Source organism: Tupaia chinensis, unplaced genomic scaffold (assembly GCF_000334495.1).
Source record: "Tupaia chinensis unplaced genomic scaffold, TupChi_1.0 Scaffold147312_1, whole genome shotgun sequence".
NCBI classification, from domain to species: domain Eukaryota; kingdom Metazoa; phylum Chordata; class Mammalia; order Scandentia; family Tupaiidae; genus Tupaia; species Tupaia belangeri.
Window position 1 is genome coordinate 2,336,817 of NW_006207163.1, and position 15,219 is coordinate 2,352,035.

The window sequence follows — 15,219 nt, forward strand, 5'->3', positions numbered from 1 at the left end:
ACTTTTGTCAAAGGTCTGATACTAGAAGAAATTATGTAGGCTGTTGCTTTCATTTCAGAGAAACATGGACCCCCAGATACTTCATTTCCCTTCTGTGGGGAGAGAATGCAGATGGCCAGAGACAGAAGACAGAAGGCTGGCAGTAATTCCACCTTCCTTCCATCATCTACTTGGAGTCCTTTAACAGGCTTTTACTGTCGTATGCTACAGCGAGCTCATCCCTTTATCTTTTCAAATATTCAGCTTTTAAAATTTCTAATACAGTTTTAGGAAATAAAGCATAGTTATGCTTCTGTACTGTGCTAGCACTGCTTCTTAATGTTTCTCACATGCCCCATTCATATTTCTAAATCCTGCGTAAAATCTCCAAAAGGAAATGCTAACTACTTATAACGCTTCCTCTTAAATAATGTTTTAATACTGAGACCCTCAATAAGCTAATAAAGTTTTTTTTCTCTAAAGTACAGTACAGCATTTGGAAGAGTCAGTCAAAGTTCAAGATGCTCTAAAGATTTAGGTTTCTATGGCTTTTAAAAAGTAATCTTTGCTGAATTTACAACTAGGTTTTCCGACAATGCCTGAAGTTTTCAAATCTGAAATTTGCCAGGAATCTCAGAAAAGGAGATAGAAAATGAAAAAAGAAAAAATAATAATAATAAAGGACAAAAAAAAAGAAAGTGAAGTTATTTTTTATTTAGCTTGATATATACATTTTAAAAAGCTGAAATATTTTAAGTTTCAGAGGAAAAAGTAATGGTACAAAGTAACGGTCCTTAAGGCTCCTTTTCAGATCACAGTATCAGAAACAACTGCATTTCCTAGGGTGTTCACAATTTTTTGGACCCTACCACCATGCAAAATGTTGAGCAGAAATGGAAAGATAGGAGAAGATGTCACCATTCTTTCTAAAATTTTGGTTCCCCAGGAAGGAAAGTGGTAAAACGATGTCAGCTGTATACATACCTTTTTCCTTCTCATTTTAAATTCTTAGATAGTAAATGACTCGAGGGGCCATTTCCAACAGTAGAGAGCATCAATGTCTTAGAATGGCTGTGGGTTGTTCAATTTTCCAATTATTTCGAGGCCAAAGATAGTCAGGGGAACGAATAGATCATTCTAAGCTCTCTACATCAGCCCTCTACACACTCTCTTATTGAACTCTCAATCTTCAAGTAGTTTCTGGGTGTACCTTATGTTAAGATCCTCTTTGGAACCAGTTTCATGGCCTGGCAGTTGAGGCAGCCAGATCCCACAGAGCTGATTGCAGAGTTCAAGTCACAGACCTGGTAACCTGTGAACCACATTGGGCACATGGATGGGCTTTTCCAGAATCCTAAACAGAAGGAGAGATGAAGGAAAAAAGATTGCAGTGTGACCAGGCCCCATGGGAGATGGTTTCTTTTTATCTGCATATGCACACTCTGAAAAAAAAAAAAGGTACACTCCAGGATCATGTGCAAGGTGCCACAAAATCCCAGCAGGACAGAGAAATGGAGGAGAAGGGATTGTACAGTGATCACATTTTGTGGGAGGGAAGGTGGTTTCTTCCTCTGCCTCTCTAACTCTCTGGTGAGTGCATGAATCCTTTAGCAAATTAACAAAAAAATAAAAAAGCTATTTTAAAGCTGTGACAAGATGCTCTCTGAATACAGTGTGCTAACTATTAAGGTCTGACTCTTTTGTACATTTCTAGGGTAAAGAAATTTTTTAAATAAGTGTGATAATTGATTAAGGTGTTAACTAATAATGCATTTTTGTTCTATGACAGAATTTAAAACCAACAAAGAGGCATAAAGCAGTCATAAAGCAAAACTAGAGGTTTATTATAGATAAAAACTAGACTATATTGCTTAAGTGTGTGGGGGTCAAATTGGCTTGCTAGTCCTTCCTTGCCATATACTCAGTCTAGATCTTAGAACATCATTCTACCATGAGGAGCGAGGATCTCCATAGCGTATACGCCTAGGATACATAAATATTCTCAAGAAAGACCCTAAGTTATATCTATATCTGTATATCCCCACGCTCCCACTCACACATGCACATAAACTTGAAATTTCCATAATATGCCATGAAATAGGTACATTAATTATTCACAGTTCCCAGAGAAAGAAGAAAGAGTCATGGAGACATTAAATACATTTCCTAAGGGGTTACAGATAGTACATGCAAAGCCAGCCTTAGTCTCACTTCAGCAATTTTAAACATTAGGCTACAGAATAGATCATGCTCCTATGTTAAAGTTAAATTAAACCATTTATACATTTAATGAAATACATTTTAATGTATTAATTAAATTAATACATAATTGCTAACCAATCCAGAAATGGTCCAAGAATTTGAGTTTTCTTTTATGCCCAACCCCTATCAAGAGGGTAGGAAAACTGTATGATATTTGGCAATGGAGGCACTACCAAGGAAGACAGAGTATGCATTTTACATTCATTTTAACTTTCATATTTCTTAGAAACCTAAAAATCAGAAAAGCAATTTATTTAATTTGGACCTACTTGTTTTCTTCTCTTTTCTCTTTTCTCTTTTTTTTTTTGAAGAAGTGCTGTTGGGCACATTTGCTTGCCAGCGAGACAGAAAGCAAGAAATCAACCCCCAGGGGGATCGCCACACCGCAATCCCTTCTCCCCCATTCTCCACTCAGGATCTTGGGCACGGATGCACACGCGCCCCGATGTGAGTTCAAGCCACAAGGTCTGGGACTCAAACAGCGGTCGACTATATGGGAATCTAGCAAAATAGCCATTACGCCAATTGCTGGTCCTGGACCTACTTGTTTTCATTTAAATTCTTCTTTTTCTTTTTTTAAGTATGATTTTATTTAACTTTATTTATTTACTTATTTTTTAATTTGACCAGAAAGACAGTGAGAGAAAGGTAAAGTGAGAAAGCAAGCTATCAGGTCCAGGACTCAAACCGCAGTCCATGCCACCTGCCAGCCCGTTCAATGACCATGCCACCTGCCAGCCCGTTCAATTAAATGCTTAATGTATGAGTAGTTTCCCTAATACCACAATATGCCCTGTGGAAAAAGGAGAATTTACTTTTGTCAAGCAAGTTTGGGGAATCAGTGATTACTCTGTTCACTTCTTAGATGTCCTCAGTACATCTCAGATGTGAAAGGCTCAGCTGATTCATCATTTCCCAAACTTTCTGGAACATGGGATGTTTGGTTTTCTGTGTAGTTGTTATTATGTCTTAGGTATCTTACTATGATTTGAATGTGTTCATGTGTTGAAACTTGGTTGTATTGTGAGAGGATCCAGAAGGAATTTAATCTAATTATAGTATAGAAAGGTGGGGACTTTGCAAAGTGATTAGGAATCAGGATGTGGCCCCCAGAGTGAATCCTGGTCGGTTCGTAAGGAAATGGATAGACACACACGAATACAGACATGCTCTGCTCTGCTTCAGTTCCTGCCTTCTGCCATGTAATCCTTCAGCAAGAAGTCCTCACCAAATGCAGCCCCTAGTCCTTGGACATCCAACATGAAAGCTCAGTGAACCTTCATTTTTATAAATGGCCCAGATGCAGGGAATTCTGCTATTAGCATTAGAATGGTCTAGAACATGAACTTACTCCAATGCTGTGGTGCTACTTGTTCCATGAAATACAACACAGAAAACTCTGGAATTGGGGGAGTCTACTCAAATATGACCCTCACATCATCCTTGTGAAAAAGACATACAATGTGTCCCTTTTTTATTTTTAAACATGTAAGGGAAACATGTCCTCAATTTGTCATGTGTATTACAAATCATAGCTTGGAGTCAGCCCATGGCATGATAGTTAAGGCAGATGGAGCCTACATGACTGACCACATAGTTCGAGTCCTGGACCTGGAGGCTTGAGAATCATGCTGGGTGCATGTGCGGGTAACCCAGAATCCTAAAAGAATGGAGAGATGAAAGAAAGAAGAAAAAAGAAAGAGAAAGGAAGAAAAGAAGAAAGAAAGGGAAGAAAGGAAGGGAGAGAGAAGAAAGAGAGAAAGAAGAAGAAAGAAAGAAAGGAAAAGAAAGAACGTAAGAAAAAGAGAGGACAAGTCACAGTTTGACATAATTTAACTGACAGCATTTTTCTTTCTTAGTGTTACGCAAAATAATAGTATATCCTATAACAATTGTATAGTGGGCTTGATGAAATATTCATGAAAAAATTTTACACAGAACATCTATGTCTTATTTCTTCTATTATCATTTGTTCAGCACAATGTTGCAAATCAAGGATATCCCTATTTAGTACCTGGAACACAATAACTATATTTTTTTTTAATTAAAGTAAGGAACGAAGATGTCAGTGTTACTTCTCTTATATTTCATGAAGAATTAAGTTCTCATTGGTTTCCTTATTGGTAGAACAAATGCAGTGGAACTGGGCAGCGTTTCTATGGTAATTCTTTCTTTCTAGTCTCTTTAAAAATGCAGTTGGGTATCTTCATTGTTGGCATTTAACAATGCCACTTCCCAATTTCTGTGCAGCAGCAGTTCACCGCTGCCAGTGTAGAAGAACTTCGCATTATGAATGCTTCCTTGGTTCCCGTTCACTTCCCCTTGCAGACTTCATTAAACACATTTATGTAATGTGTTTTAATGCTGAGATTCAATTTACTTTTGATGGTTGCAAATTATATTTAAAAAGCACAAAAAGAACACTGCATTTTTCATGTTTCCTTTTAGCAGGCTAGCTGATTGGTTCACTATTAATTAGATACCTTAGCCAAATAGGGTGAGTGCTAATAAGAACTTCTGTTGTCAAACAGCTGTTACAAAGAAGGCTTTACAACTAATGGCAAATTTTCTTCTGTGTAATACAAACTCATTATACTTTGTACTGTTAATAAGTACTTGTCAATATCAGATTATCTTAGATCTCTGAAGTATAATCATTATTCTGATATTATAGATAAGAAGATGGTTTTAAAAATTGGAAGGAGTATTAACCAGCAATTGCATTATCTTGGAAAATACAGTGAATTACATAAATAATACAAAGGTCACTTGTTAACTTTCTGTCTATAGAGACTAGCATTTGTAAGATCCCCAAACTAGTGAATAAAGACTTTTGGATTTTAGAGTACTGCAACTCCCACTGAATAGCTCCACCTCACCCCTTTTTTTCCTTATCATTGTTCTTTACTTTCCACACTGGAGATTATAGATTCCAGGTTCTTCCTAAAACAACAATTCAGCTCTCTTATTAAAGAGTAATTATCTTGTCTCATACTTTAAAACCTAAATCTCATATCATTTTTCATATTTATATTGTATTGTCATAGAAAAGAGTGTTGGAAGAATAAGAAAAGTGTGATTCATGTAAATAATCAATAATTAGGGACCAGAAGATGGAGTAATGGTTATGGCACTGGACTCCCATGTGGTTGACTACAGTTCCAGTCGTGGACCCAGTGGCTTAAAACTTACTCTGGGCAAATGTGCATGCATGCCCAAAATCCCAAGAGAAGAATGGAAGAGAATGGATTGTGGTGCGGCCATCCTCCATGAGAGGTGATTGCTTGTTTTCTGTCTCTCTCTATCTTTTTGGTGAGTGCATGCACCCTATAGCAAAATTCTTCCTTAAAATTTTTTTTGAAAAGATAACTATTTCAATTATTTATTTTTCTTCTCTATCAAAAAAAACAATAACTAGAATAAAGTGGATGAAAATATGTTTTCATATACAAATTTAAGATATTCATTCCAACAGCATTATCTTTTTGTATAATATTATAGTTAAAAGTGGGATTATTTGGGACCAGCAGTTAGTGTAATGGCTATGTCGCCAAATTTCCATGTACTTGACTGCGGTTGGAGTACCAGAAACAGTGGCTTAAACTCACGCCAGGCACATATGCGTATATGCCCAAGATCCCGAGAGGAGAATGGAGGAGAAGGGATTGAGGCGTGACCGTCCCCCCGGGGGGGATTTCTTGATTTCTGTCTCTCTGTCTCTCTCTGTCTTTCTGGCTAGCACACATGCCCTATAGCAAAAACCTCTCAAAAAAAAAAAAGTGTGATTTTTTGGGTCAGCAGGTGGTGTAGTGGTTAAAACACAGACACCACATGGCTGACCATGATTTGAGTCCCAGACCTAGGAGCTTTAAAATTACACAATTTGTGTGTGTGTGTGTGTGTGTGTGTGTGTGTGTGTGTTCCCAAAATCCCAGGAGAATGCATAAGGGAATGTGGCATGGCCATCCCCCCTTGGGGAGATTTTTCATTTTTCCTCTCTTTCTCTCTTAGGCAAGTACACATGCCCTATTGCAAAAACCTAAAAGTAAATAAGTAAATAAGTAAACAAAAGTGTGAATGCATAGATTAGGTAAAGATGCTTCGAATGAGTTATTTCTACTTAAGAATATTTGTGTTTGAGGAATTAACCAAAATGCAAGACAAAGGGATAATAGAAAAGTTTATATTTTGATCTCTAAGGAAAGTGGATAGGTGACTAATTATAAGAAATATTTCCAACCAGTTAACAAAAATTCTCTCCCATTCCAAGGGTTGTCAATTCACACTAATTTTGTTAACTGTGCCTCAGATTAGGAACTGATGACCAGAATACACAAAGAACTCAATCAATTTACCTGGAAGAAAATGATTAACCCAATTAAAAGATGGGAAAATGAGCTGAATAAATAGCTCTCTAAGGAAAACATATAAACAGCCAAAAAGCATCAGAAAAAATGCTCAATATCCTTTATCGTAAAGGAGATACAGATCAAAACCATGATGAGATACCACCTAAACCCAGTCAGAATAGCAAAGATTATAACAAACAAACAAACAAAAAAATGATTAGTGCTGGCAGGGATGTGGTGAAAAGGGAACACTCCTACACTGTTGGTGGGAATGTAAATTGGTTCAGCCACTATGGAGGACAATCTGGAGGTTCCTCAAAGACCTTCAAATAGAACTACCATATGATCCAGCAATTCCAGTCCTGGGTAACTACCCAAAGGACGGGAGAATGCTCAGTCAGAAAAGCACTCGCACAGCAGTATTTATTGCAGCGCTATTCACGATTGCTAAGACATAGAGCCAACCCAAATGTCCACAAATGGATGAATGGATTGAAAAAGTGGGGTACATGTACTTCATGGAATATTATTCAGCCATAAAAAAAAAAGCCCCTGGAATTTGATAGAAAGTGGAAAAATATGGAAGATTCATTGCTGAGTGAAGGAAGTCAGGCTATGAAAGACAGACATTGTATGTCTCCACTTAACATATACCAACTGTTCTCACTCTATAGTACAGACTGACTGGAGGACATAAAAGCATTAAAAATTGTTATGGAGGGACCAGCAGTTAGCGTAATGGCTATGTTGCTGGACTCCCATGTAGTCGACCGCGGTTCGTGTCCCAGACCCAGTGGCTTAAAACTCAAGCTGGGTGCATGTGCGTGCATGCCCAAGATCCCGAAAGGAGAACAGGGGAGAAGGGATTGTGTCGTGTCCATCGCCCCGGGGGATGATTTCTCACTTTCTGTCTCTGTCTCTCTCTGTCTGGCAAGCAAAAACCTCTCAAAAAAAAAATTATGAAGACTAGAAACAAAATGGGAGGAGTTTGTGGGAGGGAAAGAGGAAAGAGCACATGGGAAGGAAAGCAAATTTGGGGGGAAAAATGGAGAGGTAAGATATTTGTGGGACACAGATAAAGTTTATTATTATTCTCAACTGGACTGAGATGTGTATCATGTTGGATAAAGTCTCTTTACAATCTAAATGATGTATTGCAATTGAATGTATAAATAATATTAATAATAATAAAATAAATAAATATTTTCAGCCAAGGGAATGATGTCCAGCTTAGATTTAAGAAGTCTACTATGACACTTCAAGGAACATTTGATAACCAATGAATAAAGATTAGGTCCCAGAACCTACTTAGAACCACTTGACAAATACTTGAAGGCATTTCTATGATGAAGGGAAAAAAAAAGGAAAGAGCCTGAATTCTTTTGTTTCATTTTTGTTCCAATCAGAAATGTTAATATTTTTATCAATGTAAAATATATATTTTTTTACCTTTCCTCCTTTTAATTGGAATTATTTCTTTCTTTTACCTAATGTAATGAATAGAACATTGATATTGGAGCCAGATAGACTATTTTATTAGATTTTAATACTGAGTGGGACCAGCAGTTAGCGTAATGGCTATGTCGCTGGACTCCCACGTAGTCAACCGTGGTTCGTGTCCTGGACCCGCTGGCTTAAAACTCACGCCGGGCACGTGTACTTGCGTGTCCAAGATCCCGAGAGGAGAATGGAGGAGAAGGGATTGTGGCGTGGTCATCCCCCCTGGGAGGTGATTTCTCGCTTTCTGTCTGTCTCTCTCTGTCTGGCAAGTGCCAGCAAAAAAAAAAACCTCTCCAAAAAAAAAAAAAAAGATTTTAATACTGAGTTATAACCAAAGCATTAAGATAGACAGTCAAGATTTGCAAACCTTTGTCTTACTCTTATTTCCATTCTCCTTCTGTTGCCTAAATTTTCTGCTTCTCTTTCCTAAATTTTCTCCCATTTAGACTTTTCTTGGTCATCCAGTAATTAAGAAACTCAATCTCTCTGTGTCAAATCCTTCTCAGGAATGCAATGGGGGAGTACAGGGTCTTCCTAGTACTTTTGCGGAGCTCCTGGCTCAACTCACTGCTACAATCACATCCTCTACTGTATTTGTCCAGTCATCAATGGACCAGAAACATGAGCATTTCTAAATAAGTTACTTAAATTCATTGTTTAAATCAAATTATTCCAAAGTCTTATTGAAAAGAAATTAGCAGTTGGAGTAGTGGATAAGGTACTGGTCTGCCACATGGCCCACCACCGTTCAAGTCTGAACCTGAAGGCTTGAATATCACAGTGTGTGTGTGTGTGTGTGTGTGTGTGAACATACCCAAATTCCTAGGAGGAGAATGGCAAAAATTTACAGCATGGCCATCCTCACCTGGGGAGTCATGGCCATCCTCACCTGGGGAGTGATTTCTCACTTTCCCTCTCACTGTTTCTCTCTGGGGAATGCAAAGTCCTTAATTAAAAAGAGAGAGAGAGGAAGAAAAAGGAAGAAAAAAGGAAATGAAGAAAGTACAGAAGGAAGAGGAAAAAAAGAAATAAAAAGAACAAATGAAAGAAAGAAAAAGAAAAAGACAGATAAAGAAAGAGAAAAATTAAAAAAAAAGGTAAAAAAAAAAAAAAAGAAAGAAAGACTAAGAAAGAGACTAGTAGAGCTGTCATTGGCCCTGCTGCTCTCTGTCCTTTGTTCCCAGAGTCAATAAAATGCCTGATTCAGCTTTCCTGCTCAGGACCTTTCCAAGCCCTCCCCAGTTCTTCCTTCCCATGCCGGGATGTGCAATAAGGAGGCATGTCTGGACACCACAGGATGCCCCAGACAATTGTCATTAAATGTATTTTTTTTAATTTCTTCTCTTGGAGCTAGCAAGTGGGGTGGTGGTTAAGGCACTGGATTCCCACATAGTGGAACACAGTTTAAGTCCAGGACCTGGTGGTTTGAGAAATGACATCAGGCAGGTAAGTGTGGGTGTACACAAAATCCCAGGAGGAGATTGGAGAAGAAGGAATTGGAGCATGGTCATTCCTCCTGGGGGTGACTTCTTAGTTTCCCTCTCTCTGTCTCTCTGCCTCTCTCCAGTGGGGGAAGCAGGGACCTAAAAGAAAGTGTCTTTATATCTTATTGAAAATACATAGGAGTTTGTAAGAATCAAAGATTTAGGCATTTGTGGTTTTGTGAGATAAGCATCTCAGACTTAGAGATTATAGCCTCCAGCACTCAGGAAACCCATATTTCAAGTTAACAAATGGTAATCTCAAGAGCTCTCATCCCAGAATTCTCACCATTGAATCTTCTCTCTACTTATCCTCAGGGTGGAATTTCAGTAGACTACATGATGACTAAGTCACATATTTTATGTGCAAACCTTGCTTTATTAAATCTCACTTATCTTTGTTTCCATGTACAATTCAATGAAATCAAATTTCCTTTTCCCACTACTTTAACACTTCCTTTGTCTCTACTGTCCCTACATAAGCTTCTGGAGTCTATTTAAATATCATCTTCACAGTGGGGCATTTTACCACCCATCTGGACATGCTTTGTCAATTTCTCCTTAGTGTTTCATCTGACTCTACTCATACTTCTAATGTAGATTTATAATGAGAAGTCATTGTGAATGTATATGAGCTAGCATGGTGCCTTCTCCTCAATAAACCTTTAATCAATTTGCATTATATAATTACGATTACAAGACTGTATGAAAAGATTGTTAGCTGGACAAGAATCTTATTTTTTCTCTACTGGGCTGTAAATTCCTTCTGGGCTGAGAATTAACACCTGACTGAGAAAGCAAAGGTAATTTTCTGACCTATAGGCATTCCTTTGTTTAGAATAGGCATACTTGGTACTGGCATCTTGACCACAAAGTTCAATTTCACTCTTTATGTCCTTTTATGGTGCTGTATGTTTAATGATCTCTTTTAGTCACAAGGCAAATCTCCAAATTACTGAGAACAATGATCAAGCTGTGCACCTCTATCACCGCGACCTTCTTGAGAACATGGTGCCTTTTAGCTCATAATTAAATTGATTACCTGCTTATGTTTATAACAAAAGTCTCACAAAACAACCTGATCTTTTTATAATTTGCCATTTCAAATTTTTTTATAGTTTCTTTATGTAAGAACAGATTGTGTACATTCTGGACAGTCAAGGTGATATTATTTATGCACTGGTAGTATATGCATGTTCTATGGAACCAAAATGTTCAGACTACATTTCTGAGAACCAATCCACATTTTCCATCAAGAGTAATGGAAAAGTTTCTGAAGTTTGTTAGTGTTTTAAACACAGACATTCTTACTTCTGATTGGGTTAGTCAACTGCCAGAAAATATTACTAGAAATTGTATTGATATTTTTTAAGTTTACTTTTCCATATTCTCAAAGAAACATAATAAAAAATAAATATAGGGGTTTTTTATTTAACTTAAGCATTTATTTGAATTACGACGGGATAAATTTCTAGCAAGGAGCTCCATCTAGTGGCACATTCGAAAAACTATCAAAGGCACGTATTTTTCATAAGAAAAAATTTAGTATCTCTGTAAATTATTCTTATATATTTTAAATATTTCTGTGTGAATATATGTATTCAAAAAAGCATCCAATTTAGGAAGTGAAACTTGACTTTCGATACGATACCAACGTTTTTACTGTATGTGTAAAACTAGTTGTACCGGGAACCAGCAGTTATGTCGCTGGACTCCCACGTACGTAGTCGACCGTGGTTCGCGTACCGGACCCGGTGGTTTGAAACTCATGCCGGGTGTGTGTGCGTGCGTGCCCAGGATCCCGAGGGGAGAATGAAGGAAAAGGGATTGCAGCGTGACCATCCCCCCTGGGGGGTGACTTCTCGCTTTCTGTCTCTATGTCTCTCTCTGTCTGGCGAGCGCACGCGCCCTAAAGCGAAAACCTGTCAAAAAAAAAAAAAAAAAAAAAAAACTAGTTGTACCAAATATGTAAGCATATGTATTAAATTTAACATTATTCATTTACTTAACTGATTTCTAACTTATTTTTTATGATGTGTGTGTATATGTTTATTTCAGATATACCAATATCTTAAAAAAAGAGTAAAATTGATGAATTTTTATTTTAATTCCAAACGTCATTATATTTTCTTTTTAAGTTGGGTCAGTTGAGATAACACATGACAATAGGTTGTGCCCTTTGATATTAGGTGAAGAAAGGTATCCTAAATCCTAGGACTCTCCTTTCTGACTTGCCTTTATTTTCTTGCAAACCAGAATTCAAATCCATGACAAGAACATCAGAGATAGGTAAATTAGGAGAACCATAGGAAAACAGACAAATGAGCAACATAAAAGAAAACCACAAAGATCTTCCTCGTCTCAGTGCTTACCACTACAAAACTGAAGGGATATATTTCATACTTTTGACTGAAAAAAAAAAAAGAGAGAGACAGAGAGAGAGAAAGTGATAAATTGCCTCCTGGAGTGGGTGGCCACACCATCTTTTAAATCCAATCACACAGTGGCGTTTAAGTAGAGCTCCTCCTTGGATAATTTGGGTCCACTTGGGTGTGCAAAAAGATGCTGACACAATATATTGAAGCATGTACCTTATCACCAATGTGCCAGTTAGTTTCAGTGTCTTTTACTGAGTCACACATTACTGCAAAATTAGTAATTTAAGACAATAGTTATTATATCTCATGGTTTTGTGAGCAAGAATTTGGCCAGAAGTTAGCTAAGGGTGGTTGGTTTCTGTTTCTTTAATGATTGTAAAAAGTCAATAAGATTCATCTCATCTGGAGGATGCTTTTGTGAGAATGCTGGAAGGTGGAACTCAGTAGGTGTTGACTGGAACATCGTCACGGGGCTTCATCAGTATGGCTGCTCTAGGGGAGATGGACTTCTCATATGTTGAATCAGGGCTCTAACAGTGCTTGGTCCAATGAATAAGGACGTAACTGCCTGACTTTTGAAAGCCCAATATTGGAATATTGGAATTCACATAGCATTACTAGAGTCACTCTCTCAATCACAAACCCACCCAGATTCATCCAGATAATGACCTCATCACTCAATGGATAAAGTGTTCGTAATTTCGCAATCATATTTTCAAACTACCAGTTAAAGGGGATAGTTGAAAAAACTAAAACTATTTCATGGTTTTAGTTAAAAATTTATGCTAAAATTTTTTTCAACTATCCAAAGAGTTACCAGTGAAATTAAAATGTGGTTTATATATTTAAGAAAATTGATATTAGGACTAATAACTGTAATGATGGAGAAAAGTTTTTTGGTTTTGTTTTGTTTTGTTTGCTATCCAGTGCATGTTCTCATAAGAGAAAGTGGGAGAGGAAAAAACATCTTTCATTGAAAATGGTCATGCCACAATCCCCTTTCCTCCATCTCTTTCTCCTTTTGAGATTTTTGGGCAAGCACTCACATGCACCCAGCATGTTTCTCAAGCTGCCTGGTCCAGAGCATCAACCAGGCAGTTGGTCATATGGGATCTGGATCTAGCTGCCTTAATTATCAGGCCACAGAGCTAGCCTGAAAAATATATTTCAGTTTAACATAAGAAAAATACTTTTCTGATGATTAAATATGCCCATTAATAAGCTGTTGACCAGCTCCATAGCCTGGTGGTTAAGGCAACTGGGTTGGACAGAGTCCACTGCATAGTTCGAGTCCCAGCTCAGTGCCTGAATCATGCCAGGCATGTGTGCATGCATGCCCCAAATCCCAAAAGGAGGGAGAGATGGAGAAGGGATTACGGCATGACCATTCCCCCACTGGAGCCCTGTCTCCTCTCCCTCTCTAGCTCTCTGCCTCTTGCTAGTCAATGTGCATGCCCTGTAATGAAAGAAAAAAAGAAAACTAGGCAGTGACTTAATAGTATGCAGGCAGGCATCTTCACTGTTCCAATTGTGATACCTTCATTTCATGAGAAATTAGACTAAGGGGATCTCAAGATTCCAACAATACAGCTACACAGAAAGATTCACCCCTTCCTCCATGGCTATGTGAGTAAACTGTGGATTTGAATAACAACAACAAAAAAACATATTTGGAGTTAGAGCTACATAATTTGCAATGTGACAAAACACTTGCTTCCCATAATTGTTTTAAAGTTGTAACAAAACAGCAGGTTAACACTCTGAATAAACTAGTAATTTATTTAAAAACCCATTTCAATGTAGAAAATGTGGAAATGTCTAGAGCATTGTTTCTTAACTCCTCTACATACTAAAATAACTGTGAGAAATTCTTAAGCAAACAGCAAATTACCCTCTTGCTCTATCCCTAGAGATTATAATTCACTTAATCTGGAGTGTGTCTAGCATTGATATTTTTTAAAAGCATATTTGGTGATTTTAATGTGTAATTGGGGTTGAGGACCAAGGGTGACAGAATAGTGATGAGACTCCCTGGCCTCAATGTAGAAAACCCTTGGGGCCAGCAGATAGCAGCACTGGACTCCCATGTAGTTGATTGTGGTTTGAGTCCCAAACCCGGCAATCTGAAACTCGCGTCAGGCATACTAGGCATGTGTGCGTGCCCAAAATTCTGATAGGAGAGAGAAATAAGAGAGAAGAGATTGTAGTGGGACTATCCCCCATAGGGGCAAGGGTTATACTTTCTCATCTTCCCTCTCTCTCACTGTCTCTGTCTCTTTCTGGGGAGCACATGCACCTTCTCTCAGGATTGTGTTCATGCCCAAAATCTCAAGAGGAGAATGAAGGAGAAAGAATTGCAGCATAGCCATCACCCCCAGGAGTTGATTTCTTGCTTTGTGTCTCTCTGTCTCTCTTTGTCTCTCTGGCAAGTGCATACACCCTATAGCAAAACTCTCAAGGAAAAAAGAAAATAAAACAAAACGAAAAATGTGTAGCAAAGCAAGTGCCCACTGATACAATACATGACTATGTAATTGCCTCATATTCAACAGTACAACACACCTTAATTTCTTAAACAATGTGAAACACTGCAGTACTTGTAATCAGCCAGGTAAATTGTGAAGCATAATTCACTGCTCTTTCTGTTCTTGCTTCAGTTTGAAATCCCTACCTTAATGGAAACTGAAAACAAAGTTAACCAGGGAGTGCCATCTAGTGGATAGATCTATATACTATGTTCAAAACAGGTTGCTCGCTTTCTCCAGGCTTTTTTTTTTTTTTCCACCAAATATATTTTAGAAGACTTTCAAACCAAACTATCCTGCCTGGTAACAGTGAAGGGAAAAAAGGAGGAGGCCCATGTGTGTCTCAGAGGAGGCGAACACACTGTGACTGACACAGAGTAGGGAGGTCCATCACACTGTGCTCACATTCAAGGAAGGGTGGGAGGGCTCTGGGGTAACTTCTGGGAGACAGAAGACATGACACAGAAAAGTTACAGGAGTTTAAAAAAGAGTGCAAGTTTCCTAAAAAGGATTGATACTGGTATAGATATGAGAACAATCAAATAAAATTAAATAAATATTGGGACCAGCAGTTGGTATAATGGCTATGTCGCTGGACTCCCACGTAGTCGACCACGGTTCAAGTCCTGGACCCAGTGGCTTAAATCTCACGCCATGTGCGTGTGTGCCCAAGATCCCGAGAGGAGAATGGAGGAGAAGGGATTGCGGCGTGACCATCCCCCCTGGGGGGTGATTTCTCGCTTTC